Genomic DNA, 16,763 nt, shown 5'->3' on the forward strand with positions numbered 1-16,763 from the left:
TAGTATATGAAACATATTTGGGGGCAAATTTCTTGATTGAACTTGCAGAATAGGAACCAACATCTAATTAACCCTGAGCTGAGATAGAGAGCAGCTGTTTTTATTCTGCTGTGTTGTGAGGTCTCTGGCCAAGCAGCAAAAAAGGCTGAGTAAAGCCTTGACTTTGGTTTATCAGAACTTAAAATTTCAGTTGACTTTATAATTGTTTTATAAAATTATAACATTTATATTGTTTTATAAATTTATAATAATTGTTGAGATAGGGAGTGATCCAGCCCAGAGCTGCCAGAAACCTTTGCTAGTGTCAGGGATACCTTTTGTTGTTGGAAGTGCTGCTGTCTGGATGTGACAAAACACTTGATAAGCTCGACCAAGCGTGCCAGGAAAAACCAAAACTCAATGTAGACTTTCAATTCAGGCAGTTCAAAAATACCCCAGGGTGTTCTGCTCCCCCAGGTGACTTGTTTCAGAAGAAAGCTTGTGGTTTTTTTGTTTAAAAAACCCCAAATATTCTGTTTTTTTGCTGGTCAGAAGAGGTTGCACAGACTGAGGCAAGCAGCAGAAAACACATCACCGCAGCTATTCTGGCAGTGATTCCTTACTTTCTTCCCTGTCTTCATAAAAAGAGGTTTTCCTTTCATCTTTTCCTCAAGGAAGTTCTTCTCTGTGTTGCTTTCTCACTGTCTCCCACATGCTGTGTTTCCATCTCACTCCTCTTTCTTCCTCCCTCCCTAGAGAATCCTGTGTTGCTTCAGCCCAGCCAGGTCAAGTGCTACTTTTCCCTATATCTGCCTACTTTTCCCTCCTCCTATTTTCCCAGGCAGAGTTTGATCTGGGACTTTAATAAAGAGTATACTTTATTTATATATTTATTTTTATTCACCCAAAGAAGGTTCCTGACTAAAGCTCTAATTTGGAGTCATGGTCGACCCTCACCCAAAGTCTCCCATTTCTCTCCAGTCTCACAAAACATTTACTGTTTCCCAGATTAGATTTAAGCAAGAGACAGCTGAGTAAGCAGCAAAGAAACACCTGGAAGAAGAGAAACACGTTTAAGAGAGAGGAAAAGCAGTTTTTAATGTAATGGGGTTGGAAAAAAGAAGGATTTTGGTGGTTCTCTCTCTGTCCTATTAGCTTGGAAGGAAGGAGCACTGACAACCTGACACATCTGTAAATCCAGGCAGAACTTCAGAAGTGCCCGTCGGGGTTTAAATCCACACAAAGGAAAAGGTTTTCTGGAGAATTTTTAAAGGGAGCAGCGGAGCTAAGTGCTGGAGAAGTCCTCAAACGCAGAATGTGTAAGGGGGAGAGCTCTGATTAGTTTTTGTCTTCCAAGTAATCATTTTAAATGACTCAGCTGTTTTCAATTTTATTTTTTCCCCGTGGTGTGAATGTTCAAGAAATCGTTGGCAGCTCTCAAAACACCAGCAGAGTAACGTTCACCCTCTGGTTTTGATCCTGTTTAAAGATTTTCCAGCTATCCATAACTTTTATTTCATTTAGTTTACACTCTTCTACTCATATTACATACATTTATTTTGTTTATTGCAATCTGGATTGGTGGCAAGGCCAATTAACAGCTGCTGAACTCTGCTGGTTAAAAGCTCCCTTTTCAGTTGTATACAACCTTGCCAAAATCCAATTGCTCAGGCTGAAATTTGTCATTTTGATTGCTTGCCTCAAGCAGAACTATTTTGGAAGGGTTCAGCAAAGTCATTCCAGTAGTTTCCAAAAATGAGGCTCCCACAAAATGTTAGCACATCTAGCAATTAAAAACAATTTCTGGTGGCCTTTTTTTCTTCTGACTGCTTTGAGCCTTTGTCATTTTGAACAGAAATGTTATATTTGCCATCTGGGATGTGACTTTTCTGTGTTGCAAAACTGGCCAAGTTATAAATGTTTAGAAAGACAAAGTCTTACGTTTGTGTGAGTTCAGGGAAGCAGTTTATTTTGTTTTTCCGTGAAAACTTAACATCACTGAGCCAAACAGTAAACACTGAGGAAATTAAACCAACACTGTCTTTGCAAGGCTTAAAGAAATCGTGGTTTTCCTGAATTGCTGCTTCATGCTTCTGTAAGCGATGCTTTGGTCGGGAACTGAAGCTGAGGGAATTGTGGTGCCCCTTCTGTGTTCCCAAGAGACCACAATTGTTTAGGAGGAAATGCACCTCCTTGCTTGGAACCAGATGGTCACAGAAGCTGGAGCAGGGAGGTCAAAGGATGGAATGACAAAGGTCTCATCAGGAAACTGGAACCACGGAGTATTGGGCAGCGTTTGATACTTTTGGGTGGAAACTGGGACCGGGGAGGGAGGAATATGAGCTGGGATGTGAGAACCGGAGGAGACCGGGAGTCAGCTAGTGTGGGAACGGGCTGGGCTGGAATTCTGAGGTTAGGGAATGCCCTGGGGCAGTTGTGGGGACTAGGACTAGCCAAATAAAGAAACAGCACTGCTGAAGTCTGCTGGGAACCGTGGTGACAATCCGGGCTGGGGAAGGGATGGGGCTGGACCCGAGCTGACACAGGGGAGGTGGAACACAAACACCCACCACATCTGGAGGCATCAGTGGGCAAAGAAGCCCCTGAGCCTGCTGCCCAAACCTTCCACTGCCTTGTCGTTCCTATGCTGTAGGAAACCCCCCAACAAAACGTGCAACTTGTTCCCTTTCCTGCTGAGTCAAGGAGAGGACAGCAGCTCCCACCACTGTCAGCTGCTGCATTAAAAAGAGAGGTGGTGGGTCCAACAGATCCAAGCAGTCGTGCTGAGGAGCCATGTGGGTGCCCATATGTTGTAACAGAGGGTGGTTTTTTGCTTTAAATCCAGGAGACAACGTGCTCCTAACACTATCAAAGTTGCAATGTCAAGAATTAAAGTCGTCCGTGCAATGAATTCAGTTAATTCTGCACAGCGGTGTCACTTTAGTTTGTCGTTTATTAACTTCTTCATGTTCAACTTTTCAACCTTAATATTCTTTTAAGATAGCTTTATGTGTGCAATGAACATGCAACTGAAGCAGGAGGGAAGCTTTTATCCCCTGGCCTCAGTTAGATTTTCATGTCAATTAGACTATCTGGCACTGGGTTTAATAACTTTCTAATTGCCATTGCAACACTTAGCTAGATCAATGCCCACCCTTCCTGATAAAATTGATTTTAAATAGCAGTTGTTAAAAGGCACCAGGTGAAAAGCAAGATAAGATTAATAGGAACCCCTCTTTTCTTCCAGACAACTCACATTAATAAAGCTTATTTCTTGTTTTGTTTTAACATGGGTTTGCTTTAAAAAACAAATAAATAAAAATTTATATGTTTATAGAATCAAACCATTCCAACACTTTCTGAGTTTCCTTTCTGAGATGTTGTGGATGAGAGGGAGAAAAGGGAGAACAGTCCCTTCTGGAGAAGGAATAATGCCCCAAAAAGGATTTGTTACAGCTCTGAGGACTGGAAAGCAGCTTGGGTGGTGGACCAGCGTGGTCCCACAGCCACCACTTCGCTGACAGCTCAGAAATGTGCTGCACTTCGAGCACGTTCAACCTTCCTTTGTGTCCTCACTGTACTGTGTGGGTTTGTTAAGTGCACCATCTGTCAGGATAATGAGACCATTTTCACTTCCCTGCTCCATAACCTCCTGACGTAGATGAAGAGCTTGGAATATGGACCTGCTTTCTCCTTTCACAGGGACTTTATTGGAAAAACATGCTTGCTTTTACCCACATTAAAAAAAATAAAAAGGTGTGTGGGTGTGATTAATCAATACACAGGCTATAAAAAGGTGGGTACTCCTTCTCCTTGCTACACACCTGAGAATAAACCCACTGCAAGCCAGGCTTAATGAACTACACTTTAGTCAGATGCCTGTCAGATGCTTGTCAGAACATGTAACTGCTCTCTTAGGGGAGAACAGCCCCTCCACCCTTCATCTGAAATAGCAGCAAGTTCAAAAGGATGTTGCTGAGTCAGTGCCTGGGACCTAGAAAGTTTGGAATTTTGTTTTTTTTATGAGATGGGGAAAAGGCAAAAAAACCACAAAACCACAGTGTAGAAGCGGGATTTGAAGTACTGTGTAGTGCCTTTGGTGCCTGACCTTGCTCATTAATCTCTGCTCCTTTGAAAAGGCTTGGAAAATTACATTACCCTACACCATCAGTCCTCACTCAATAAATACAGACACTGAAGTCAGGGACGAAAAATCCCACAGAGCTCTGGTATTGACTTGTTAGAATTTCAGGCTTCCAATACAGTAACTGCCTATAAGTAATGAACAAGCTGCTGAGAAGGACACCTTGCCCTTCTGGATTCATTCCCCCCTCTTTTATGGGATCTATTCATGGCCACTTTTTACTCCCTTGTGCTAAACTGTGAATTGTCCTGTGTGCCAGTAAGGTCTTTTCTATTACTCTGTGAGATGAAATTAGAGGAAGAGCAGAGCTGTGCTCATGTTCTGTCTCAGAGCCAACAGTTGCCTTCACCAGTTCCTTCAGGAGGGGAGGGGAAAGAAAAAAAGGCGGCAGGGATGTGGGATGGAATTGTATCTCTTCCATTGCAGAATGATGGAGCAGTGACTTGGGTGCTTTGGCATTTTAAGAACATGTGAGTTTACTTGTTCTGTGAAATCAGAACTCTCTGTTTGAGGGCACATCAGCTCAGATTCCAGTGCAGAAGCCTCGTGTCCTCCTTACCCAGAGGTGCTGCACCAGGACCCGGAGAGGAAGGATGGGGGCACACGTTGGAGAACTGTGTTAGGAGGTGCTCACTGTGGCTTTCTGTGCAGCCTCATGTCAGTGTGGGCCTTCCTTGGCTTGGGTAGCAAAGAGGAGCATGGCCAGGAATACCTTTCAAAGGATTCTTGCCTTCTACAGACGTACATCCAGCACATCTGCCTCACCCATTCTCTTTCTTTTTCCTTCATTCTCAGTCTTGCAGCCCTGTACTGGCTGCCTCTGACACCTCCTGGGTGCAACAAGGTTCCCTTGGGCACCTCCAGCCCTTCGGGAGGGCAGCAGCCATCCCCTGTGAGCTAAAAAGCAGAGCTGAGGTTTGGTGTTTGCAGCAGCTTGTGAATTCAATTACAGTTCTCACAGAAACTGTCATTTGGCTGCTTGTTCGTGTGAAGCATTTGATACAGCTTGTCGTGGTGTTAACTCTAATCCCTTATTAGAGATAGAGAAGGAGTCTTATTGATGTACATTTAAAGGCATTCAGGCACACACACATACACAAAAATTCACTATCTTTGGAATGAGTTGAAAGGAGGGCAAGAGGTGCTGATATGGGGGTTTTTTGCCTCTTCAGCTGTACATCTATAAAAAGAGAAATCTATGCAGAATGTTCCATCAGCTCCTGGGGGAACATGAGAGGGTCCAGATCAGCTGCACAACTGGCAGCTTCCCTGCCCATCTCAGCAGAGGGAACAAATGTTCATTTTGACCCTCTACTGCAGGTGAGCCGTTCTCTCCTTCTCCATCCCGTGGGATGGGAGCACGTGGATGGAGTGGGGTGAGAAGGTATGCCTGCCTGTGTTTTATTTTCTTCCTCCCTGAACAAAAGTAAGACTTCTTGGCTGCTACAGTTTCAGTGTAGTGCCTTTCACAAGGGCTAAATAATTTATTAGATGAGAAGGAATTTCACATGAAACAGCAGATAAGTGTGTTTATCCGAAATTCTGCAGTGTGTAGCTCAGGCACCACTCAGGCTCATGAAAAAATGTCATTTATTTGGTTAAGGATCATTATCTACATCTGAACTAGTCCTCCTGAGAACTAACCAGTATAGGAGGGGGATTGAAGGGTGAGATCTGTGCTGTCCTAAAAAGTCTGCCTAAAACAGGTCAGATGAATTTCACCCTCTCAGTGTCTGCTTTTCTCCATTGGATTCTTTCTCAAGTTTGCTGCTGCTGAGCTGCAGTGTTTCCAAACCTGCAAGTTTGGGGGTTTTATGTTTTGCAGTTGGACTTCATGGTCCTAAGGATCTTTTCTAACCTAAATGATTCTAAATTAGATTAAGAAATTTTTTCTTTGGAATTGGCCAGAGATTTTTATCTGGAATCTGTTTTTTGACATATTCAGCCTAATGAGCTTCTGCACAACATATAATGTGGTTTTCCAAGTAGCTCTTGCACAAGCCTGGAATATACTGACAACACCCTCCAGCATATAATTTCTTCTCATCCTCTTTCAGAGCTGTGTTGCCACAGGATCTTAATTTATCTCCCTGAACTGCTGTTTCAGTGCTATCCTGCTTTTCTGCTGAGGAGCCCCTCCCCTCTTCCTAAGAAAGTTAAGCAAACCAGCCTGCAGGGGAAATAAACATAGAATGTGGCTTTTTTTTGCGTTCAGTGGAGACAGGGTAAACTCAAATTAATGATTCTGTTTGGGTAACAGCCCAAGCGAAAGGAAACAGTGGAAATTTCCTAGATCCCTCCTGCCACAGGATTCCTTTGCTCTACGGTGCAAAGCTACAGCTGGGTGACTGCTTTCAAGAGCCAGGAGATGTTAAAATTCTGTCCCTTTGGTGGGGAAATGTCACTCTGCAGAACATTCAGTAAGACTTCTGGGCAGACCCCCTGGATCCAGTGCTCCCTCTGGTTAAACTCGTGGATGCTGGAGCAAAAGTTAAAAAGCCCACTGAGGCAGGAGCAGGTGAGACCTTCTGGCAGGCCAGGTTTCATGGTAAATCCATGTCTATCAGAGTATCCTGCTCAGACTGTGACTGGACTATCTTGGATCTGCTGCAGAAGTCTTGGGTTTATATCCATCACATCTCTGGTGTTTGGTTTGGTTTTACGGAGGGGTGACAAAATTCCCTTTCCCAAGTGTACTCCTAAAAGAATCTCTCAGAGCACGATTGTTCAGCTCAGCCTGTGTTGTGCCCTGTGACAATTCTGCTCTGTCCCTAATGGATTCCAAATACTTCCTTGGGCATTTTTTAATCCTACAAGCCCCACTTCTATCCCTGATAATTGCCCAACTGCCTCCACAAGCATCCCGGAGCTGGCAGGTAGTGCAGGATATTAAAAACATGTGGTAAATACCTGTGTTAAAGCAGTTCATTTTTCATGGTGGGATTGTGCCAGATTAATTAGCCCATTACCAGCTTGGAGCAGTGCCCACCTTTGTGCAAATAGAAGTTGTGCTGTTTGGCTGTTATTTGTTTGTTTCTTGCATTTAATCTGTGCCATAAAGTGAATGCTTCTTGCAGATAATCTTATTTACAAGGCACAGAAGATACTGAAATAGAATCATAGTATCATAGAATGGTTTGGGTTGGAAGAGGCTTTAAAGATGATCCAGTTCCAACTCCCTGCCATGGGCAGGGACATCTTCCACTCTCCCAGGTTCCTCCAAGCCCTGTCCCAACCTGGCCTTGGACACTTCCAGGGATGAGGAATCTACAGCTTCTCTGGGCAACCTGTTACAGTTTCTCACCACCCTCACAGAGAAGAATTTCTCTGTAATAACTCCTTTGCTTAAGAATGTGGTATCGAATGGCAAAGCTCAGTTTCTGTATCTTATGCTGCCCACCTCCAAATGTATAATTAAAAAATTTGTATTTAAAACCTGGTGATGGATTTCACAAGAGGAGGGTATTTTTCTCACTGTGACTTTCCAAGTGCTCATGTAACAGTTTTTATTAAAGTTACTGTGGAAACTTAAGATAGCCTTTCATTAGTTGCTAACAGAGATCTGTTGGTGTACAATGACTCCTGGAACTGCCCTTATTTTCCACTTTGAAGATGAGCAGAGCAAAATCTCTGTTGGTGTACAATCACTCCTGGAACTGCCCTTATTTTCCACTTTGAAGATGAGCAGAGCAAAATCTTGCTCATCATTGTCTGTATTTTGTGTGTGGAGAGAAACATCTTCTGACTCCATACCATGCTGCTCTTCATAGAATCACAGAATGACCTGGGTTGGAAGGGACCTTAAAGATCATCTCATTCCAATCCCCTACCATGGGCAGGGACACCTTCCACTAGACCAGGTTGCACAGAGCTCCATCCAGCCTGGCTTTGGACACTTCCAGGGATCCAGGAGCAGCCACAGCTTCTCTGGGCAACCTGTGCCAGGGCCTCACCACCCTCACAGGGAAGAATTTTTTCCTAATATTGGATCTAAATCTACTTTCTTTCAGTTTGAAGCCATTCCCCCTTGTGCTGTCACTACATGCTCTTGCTAAACGTCCTTCTGATTGACTCCTCTCCTTTTTGTGACTGACAGGTTTTCCTCTGTAACCTGTGCCTTCTTCCCCAGCTCGTGTCACTTCAGGCTCTGAGCCCCCTTTTCTGCCACTTCTGTGTGGCATATTTTGATTGCTGTCATTTCTCTGAGCTGATTCCCTGACTGCTCTTACAAACTGCAGGGGAGTGGTGGGGTGAGGGAGCATTCCTGGAAAGCAAAGCTGTTACGCAAGACAAGATGCTGGAAGATGAACACCTCTCTTTTGCATTTCCCTGTTGGTCATCCCACAATTAATAGCAAGTGCCAACTCATTTTACACCAGTTCTCTTACAGTCTAGAGCCACAAAGTGTTTTGAAGTGCTGGAGGCAACATCTCTCCTAGAATAAAAAAAAACCAAAACAAATGGACTTAGAGCCTTTTCTCTGGCTTTGATGCAAGGTGGTGCAGCATCAAAAGGGCTGAACTCTTTCCCTCAAGACCTCAAGGTGTTCTCATCCACCCTACCTGCCAGGTGGGGTCCTGGCCATGCTGTGTGAGCACAGTAGCCTGGCAGAGGGTGTCTGGAACAGTCCCAGCCATGCCAGTGAGTATCCCATGCTTTTAGGGAAGCTGTGGATGGTGCCTGAGCCGTGCCTTGGTGCTGCAGGGGTAGCCTTGAGGAAGTCCTCCTGTTTTTATTTTAAACGTTCCTGCTGAAGACACTTTTGCAAAGGTCACGGCACTGAGGGGTGGTGGAGGGGAAAGAATTTATTGTTGTGCATTTGTAACCACACTAGGGCTCCCAGCTACAGCTCCAAGTGCCTGAATGCTTCCATAATAGGGAAATAAGTGATCATATATTAATCAAGCGGCTGACGAGCGAGTTGAGAGGGTGGTTGCTTCATGTACTGCTGAAATGCAGCTCCCTCCACAGCAAAGCTCTTTAAAGCTCTCTTTTGGGAAGTGAGGAAACTGGAAACTGTGGAGGAAATTAAAACCACATCACTGTAATTCCCAGTTAAAACTCGGCCGGCATGTTGGGGATCGCGTGCGGGTGCAGGATGAGGCTCCAACAGCTTTGGGCTGGATTTGTGAGGAGGATCTTGGCATTCTGTGCTGGAGGAGAGGAGTCAGGGCTAAGGGTGTTATCCCTGCTGGTGGGGCATCGTTCTGCAGGGACAGAAGGACCTGACTTGGTCCCCAGCTTTGCTTCCTTTTGGATCCGAGAGGCTTCCGTGGAATTTGCCAGTCAGTCCAACGCTAAGAGATGAGATTGTACAGCTGAGATGGCCATTTCATTAATTATATTTATTATTTATTCCTAGTTAAACTTCCACGAAGTTTGATCTCCATGTGAGGATGTGAATTATGGCCTCTCTAGTTTCATTCCCAGAACACCTCGTAGATCTCCATGAACAAATACATACCTATCCAAGCATCAGTTATGCATTTGCAAGCCATTTTAAAAGGCTGTCAGTGGCACATTAATTATTTTGAAGATGAGGAATGATTACTTAAATAGTATTAGCCTTCAAAGAAAAACAATATTTGTCTCTGCATTAATTGTTGAGCAAAATCAATTCATCTGTAGCTGGCTACAAATTAGTTGAAAATGCAATTTTTGTAAACTGAATTTTATTGCTATTCCTTTCTGTTCCATTGTGTTACCCCCATGTACTTAATTCCATGCTACCTCGTTTATCTTACGTCAGAAATAATATTGCTGCTCTTGAACAGCAACTACAGAACATTATTACAACTAGGAAAAGAAAAAAAGGATTAATCAGACACTTCAAAAACCTCATGCTGAAGTAACGTTTTTAAAATCATAAAAGAACGACCAGTATTTTTTACAGCAAAACTAATTTTTCAAATTCGAGATAACGACACTGTACTCTGAAAGTAAAGGTCAATTCGAAAAATAAAGAATTCTGGTTGCCTAATAAGGTCATCTTCTTTATCCCAAATTGTAATTTACAGTTGAATCAAAAGACATTAATTATTTCTGCCTTGCTTTGAGTGATGTTATGGGGCCAGTTGGTGTAGTTCAGATAAAAATAGCTGTTACATTTAATCTGATAATTAATGATAACCTTTATTTCCTTTCACACAAAGCTTTTGAAGTCACAGGAGACTGCTGAGCTCCAGGAGTTGTTCTTCAGCTTCAGAGATGGTTCCCATTTGGACATTACACTTCCCAAGCAGCCAGCACCTTCCAATAACCTATCATGAAAAACAAAAACCCGTCTATAAGCCCTGAACTCCCCACCATCAAGTGCCAACTTCCTGAGACTCCAACAGAACAGGCAGATTTTGACTTTGGAAGGTGGCTCTTGAATGTCTGAGTTCATTGTGGGGTGAAGAAACATGAAAAACTGTAGTGATGTAGTCACAGAGTCACAGAATATTCTGAGTTGGAAGGAACCCACAAGGGTCATCCTGGTCACAAAAGGAGTATCTCACCCTGCAGCACTTTTTGTGAGCAGGAAGGAAAATGATTGTTATTCCTAAGCTAATTAGAGAAAAATTCTGTCCTTAATAATGAAGTAGCTGAACATTTGTGGCCAAAAAGGCTGATGGCATCCTGACCTGTATCAAAAATTGTGGGGGCAGCAGGACCAGGGCAGTGATTGTCCCTTTGGGCACTGGTGAGGCTCCTTGAGTGCTATGTCCAGTTCTGGGCCCTCATGGAAGAGAGACATGGAGGGGCTGGAGCGGTGCAGGGAAGGGGCTGGAGCAGCAGGAGGGGCTGAGGGAGCTGGGGGGGCTCAGCCTGGAGAAAAGGAGGCTCAGGGGGGACCTTCTCATTCTCAGAGACTAGAGAGTTTTATTGAGAGGTTGACTGTCTCCTTTCTTCAGCCATAAGGTCTGTTATGGTGTTATTTTACATCCTCTTGCAGATGGAAAGGGTTGGATTGATCCTGGGCTGCGTTAAAAGCAGTGTGGGCAGCAGGGCAAGGGAGAGGATTCTGCCCCTCTGCCCCCTCAGGTGAGACCCCCCTGCAGAGCTGCTCCAGCCCTGGGGAACAGCACAGCAAGGACATGGAGCTGCTGGAGAGAGTCCAGAGCAGGCACCAAGATGATCAGAGGGATGGAGCAACTCTGCTGGGAGGAAAGGCTGGGAGAGCTGGGATTGTTCAGCCTGGAGAAGAGAAGCTTTGGGGTGACCTGATTGTGGCCTTGCAGGGCCTGAAGGAGCCAACAAGAAAGATGGAAAGAGACTGTTTAGGAGGGCCTGGAGTGATAGGACAAGGGGGAATGGCTTCAAATTGAAAGAGAGTAGGGTTAGATTAGATAATAGGAAGAAATTCTGGACTGTGAGGGTGGCCCTGGCCCAGGTTGCCCAGAGAAGCTGTGGCTGCCCCTGGATCCCTGGAAGTGTCCAAGGCCAGGTTGGACAGGGCTCTGAGCAACCTGGTCTAGTGGAAGGTGTCCCTGCCCATGGCAGTGGGGTTGGAACTGGGTGATCTTTAAGGTCCTTTCCAACACAGGCCATTCTGTGACTCTATAGCTCCCCTAAAAGATGAGCCCCTTTCTTTTCCTTCCTCATCCTCAGTTAAATACACAGGGGGAAGAGCAGCCACACGAACTCTTGGCTTTTAAAACTGTTGCTTTTAAGGAGTTAAGTGTGGCCTCCACACATCCAAGCACCCATGTTTTCTCTAGCTGGCTGGTTGCTTTGTGGAGTCTAGTCAGACAAAATGACTCTTCCCATCACATAAAGACAAAGATAATGCTCCACATGAATGTCGACATCCGTGAGATTTCTGCCCATTTTGGTCCTCTTTAATTAGGGACTGTTCTGCCTCATTGGACGGGCTGGTGTAATAGCTTGGGATCAGAGCAGCATGAAGATTGTCACAGCTTGAGAAATCTTTGGAGCAGTGGGAGGTAATGATCCTGCCTGAGGCAAAATACCGCTTCTGGCGTGTTATGGGGCGCTGTGATTCTGTCCCACACTTCATTTAATCTTTTTTTCCAAACGCTGCAGTTTAGCCCCTGAAAAATGCAGTAGTTTTATGAGTATATTCCATCTCCTCTATGATCCTGTAATTCCCGTTGGACGTGAGCAGGGGTGGAGGGTGGCACTTAACACATGAAATGCCAGGTAGAGGCTCCAGTCCTTGCAATTTTTTGTGCTGAATGGTTTTCCAGAACGTGACAAAAAAATATCTCTTTCATCTTCTTAGGATAAAATTCTTTATCCTGAGAATCTCTTCATCTGGAGGATGGAGAAATTCTTAGGATAAAGTTGGAGTCCCCTTTTCTGCCAAGTCCACCCCACCAGCTTTTTGCCCTTCCATGAACTGGTCTGTTCAGGCTGAGTTCAGCAGTCACAAAAAAGACTTTTTGCTTTAGACTTTTCCCCCATATGGAATAAGCAATGTTTTCTTCTCCCTGTGTTGTCACAATTCATTTTACTTTCTAGTTGAAAAGTAAATGAAAGAAATAGCTGAAGGCACATTTCTGAATAATTACACTCGCACCACATTTCTGCAGAGTTTGACGGGTAGATTTGTGTACAAGATTTTATTGTTTTCCTTCAGCTTCATTATCCATCCAGTGCTTGCAATGGATTATGAGGTGCTGTTGTAGATTACAGGGACAGAATTCTAATGTTTCATCTGGAAATGGAACACATAGATCTTTTTTCAGTTGCAAAGATGTGAAATGATGGTAGACTTGGAAAACAGCTAATTGGTTGGGTTTTTTTCAGGCCCTCCTGCTGGGATGACTGTGGCATGTGGTGAAGTAAAACCTTCACCCTGCAACTTGTCTCAGATTTTAGTCCTGCAGCACCAGGCTGGGGGGTTCCTTGTCATGGTGGGACTCATCAAGCAGTTGATGTTGTTCTCTGGGGGGGTTTGTTCCACCACTGATCAGTTTTGCCTAAATGGACACATGGACAGGGTCAGTCCATGTTAAACACAGGATTTTGGAAAGCTTGTTGGATACCAGACTTTTGTTATGGCCAAGCTATGACTGTTCTGTTCACCATCCCTGTTGGCAGTGACCAGAACCCAGCAGGGACACAGAACGACTCCCCTGGTTTGTCATGGGGTGTTCAGAAGAGTGGGAGACTAAGAGAGGGAATTTGGACTAAGTATGAAGAAATCTTTCAGGGAAAACCTTGGAACAGCTGAAGTGTGGTGGGAAAGGTTAGAGGGGTTCATTTATTATGGTGTTAATGAAACCAGATCCCCTCAGAAAGCGGGAAGTGCAGATCAGTGCTTATCAACCCTCTTTTGTTTCTGAGTCCCACAAACCACAAGCAGATTGTGAGTTTGAGTCTACTGACAACACTCTTAGTCCTCCTAGTTTCCTCATGTAGGTCTGTGGTAGTCCAGGGATCCTCATAAATCCATGTGGAAGGAGTCTGCATATAATCCAGGAAGTGTAGATATCATCAGAAGTGTGTGTGGATGGGGAGGGAATCTAGTTTACCTTTATTGCTACATAAAGGTAGCTTAGAAAAAGGTTGTTTGTTATCAGACAGAATTTTTGGCCCCACCAGTAGGAATGAAAAAAGCATGTCCAGGGGTCAAGGGTGTGCCAGGGTTTAGCTCTGTGCTCTGGGCTGTTGAGAATGAGAATTCCCTGTGATTTAAATCACTTCCAAGCTTGTGAAGGGAGAGCTAAGAGAGGGAGACAGTGACTAACCATAACTAACCAGTAAAACCCAGTGTAATTAGCAGGCTGTGATATATTTGAAACCACTGAGCTGCTTTTAGTAAAGCAGCTCAAGGTAAAAACTGAGATCTTTTTCCTTTAGACAAAGGCCAAGTTGGCACATCACTACATTTTCTCTCCAGACTGAAAATCCATCTGTTAAAGTATCTGTGTTGTGACAGCCATCAATAGGAAATATTTTGGGGAGAACTCCAAGAAAATCCACTCCCAAAATTTAGGAAATACTCCATCCAGCTGTTTTCAGTTTTTAAGCAGGACTTAAAACTCTTTAAGCAAATTTATCTGTGTAATTACTTATAGACATTCATATATTTTCTCTGTATACTCAAATGTGGATATACTGTTTATACATGTATATATTATACATTTATACATGTATAGAAAAAAGGGAAAGATGGGCATGGGGAGAAAGAAAGTACAGGTGTGTCATCATGCATTATATACAGGTTATATACATGTCATTTTATAATGTAAATTAGGCATATATGTGTGATCATTATTTATATATTTCTGTACCATCTGCTAATGGTGAATTTTTCATTACTCATATGAATGTCTTGGCCCTTTTGAACACTTCTAATTTCTTAATCACAAGTCTTAAGTCACGGCTGAAAACTTCTCATCCTCCCATTTCTCCGTAGTGATGGGAAAAAGAGAAATCCAGAAGGAGTTCATACGGAATTTTGGCTTTGATTTCAACAGAAGTGGGTAAATTGCTATTGTTATCTTCAGGTACTGTAAATTATTGTAGTACAACTGATTTTAAGGCAGTGATGGTGATTCACATCAAGCTAAAGATTTAACTGGCCTGGAAATTTTAGAGAAAAAAAAAAATATCCTAAATGCTGGATTTCCTTACGTCTGTAAGATCTTAACATGAGATTGCTGAGTCACTGTTGCAAGTTAACATAGTGCTGAGACTTGGCTGTAATAGGGAATGAGTTGTACAAGCCAGATTTCATCAAGAGGTACAAAGCCAATTGTGTCTGCTCATCCACCCGTCTGGTTTTCCCTATTGACATTTCCAAAGGACAGGAATTTATATAATGAAAGGCTAAAATCGATGCACAAACTCAGCTTTTTATTTTCTGCTGTTAAATTGCTTTTAACCCATAAATACCAAACCAAAATCAGTTCAGATTTCTCCTTGGCTGTATCACTTCCGACCTTCACATCCCTTTCCCCATGAAAAAAAACCCAATAATTGTATTTCTGTGCTTAAAGTGTTTGTGTTGCTTGAATAGTTGCACAAATCATGCAGACTCTTGGATTAAATGGCCGTGGAAGTGTGATGTAATGTTAGTAGGATTGATTTTCTTCCATAAAAATCTTTATTTTGGTAACTTAGCTTTTTATTTTACTGTATAATCAAAGTTTTTGTGAGCTCTCAAGCTGTTCTCCTCACCCAGACTTTCTGTTTCTTCTTACATTTTCATCTTTCTTCTCAAATGTTCTAAGTAAAACAAAATATTAAGCCAGTATTTCTCTGATGGTAACATAGCTGCATGTGTTTGGTTGTTGCAGTTAAAATAAAATCAGTCTGGAATATTGCAAAACCTTCCCTTTAAATATTTGCTCAGCTTAGGGTAGTCATAGAAAATAGACACAAAAACTGAGTTCTGAAGAAGAACAAGAAGTAAAGGCACAAAATACTGCAAGATCTCATGCTAAAATCATGGAATGGTGTCCTTGGTTTTTAGTGTGAAGGAGAGAGACAATGGGAATAAGTTTCTTTTCATTTCAGTAATACATTGAAAGTGTTTCCTTTCGTTTGCATTATCAGTACCTGGGGATGAGCATCCTGAGGGTGCTAATGTCAAGAATAAAAAGCAAAGTGGTTCAAAACGGGTGATTTCTCCCAATTGCTCCAAGTAGAGCTGTCTGCAAACTCCTGGAATGACGTTCACTGCAGGATTGGGATACAACAGTTACATAAGTGAGTTTAACAAACAAGTTTATGGAGAAGAGAAACTCAGTGGTGTGAGGAGGTCAGTGGAGCGAACATGTGCTCTCACTTCCTTAGTCCAGGCAGTTCAGGGTTATCTTCCCAACGAGGGCAGGAATTTTCCCAGGGCTGCACTTTTAACATGTAGGTGGGTGAGGCAAAAAAATTTAGCAAAGTCAGCTGGGTTGTCCACGTGGAGGCCGAATGCAGCTGAAGGAAAAGCTGAGGACTGGGAATAAAGGAAGGCAAAGAGCCAAGGATTGAGGATGAAAGGCAACAACAGAGCCTGGAGAGAAGTGAGGGAAGCAGCACAGTGGTGGAGAGATTGGACATAAATGATTCAAAGGGGAAGAGCGGTAAGTGTTGAAAGGGATGAGGCAGGAAACAAGTGAAAAGGATGGAAATTAGCCTTAGGAAATATTCTCTCTTCCTCTGATGTGGGAGGTGCTGTAGGAACACGGCCTTAATCCCTACATTAAAATATTTTAAGCTGCCTTTGTTTTAGAGTAAACACAGAATCAAAGAATCATTTAGGTTGGAAAAGACCTTTAAGTTCCACCTTCTCTCTTCCCCTCACTTTTAGCTCCCCAGGCAGGAGTGGGACTTGCTGGTGTGACTCTTGGGAATGGTCCTGTGCAGGGCTAAGGGTTGGACTCGATGATCCTTGTGGGTCCCTTCCAACTCAGCAGATCCTGTGATTCTGTGCTCAGACAGAGGTGATGCTGGGTGAGTGCTGAGCACCATTTGGATGCCACTCCTCAGTGCCCAACCACCCACAGGCTCTCACATTGGCAGGGGTGGGGGATTTGATCAGCTGTGTCTGACAAAACTGGTTCCATTTTTTAACCTGAATGTGCTCCTCATCGTCGTGGCTGTATCTGTGAAGGAGAAAAGGGCATCATCACTCTTTGAAAAAACTGTTGACGTTTTCTTCTCTTTTCCCTGAGCAGATGGGCAAAAGAAGGTC

The 16,763-nt window shown here is 43.5% G+C and overlaps 1 long non-coding RNA gene across 1 annotated transcript in view; it reads left to right on the top strand.

Annotated features, from left to right (window-relative positions):
• Positions 1 to 16,763, top strand: part of LOC116782104 — a 51,597-nt gene extending 34,834 nt beyond the window's left edge. Inside the window, exon 3 of the long non-coding RNA XR_004355116.1 lies at positions 16,747 to 16,763. This is a non-coding gene — a long non-coding RNA (uncharacterized LOC116782104). The remainder of the gene's footprint in view (positions 1 to 16,746) is intronic.

The sequence above is a fragment of the Chiroxiphia lanceolata genome, chromosome 2 (genome assembly GCF_009829145.1).
Source record: "Chiroxiphia lanceolata isolate bChiLan1 chromosome 2, bChiLan1.pri, whole genome shotgun sequence".
Taxonomy (NCBI): Eukaryota; Metazoa; Chordata; class Aves; order Passeriformes; family Pipridae; genus Chiroxiphia; species Chiroxiphia lanceolata.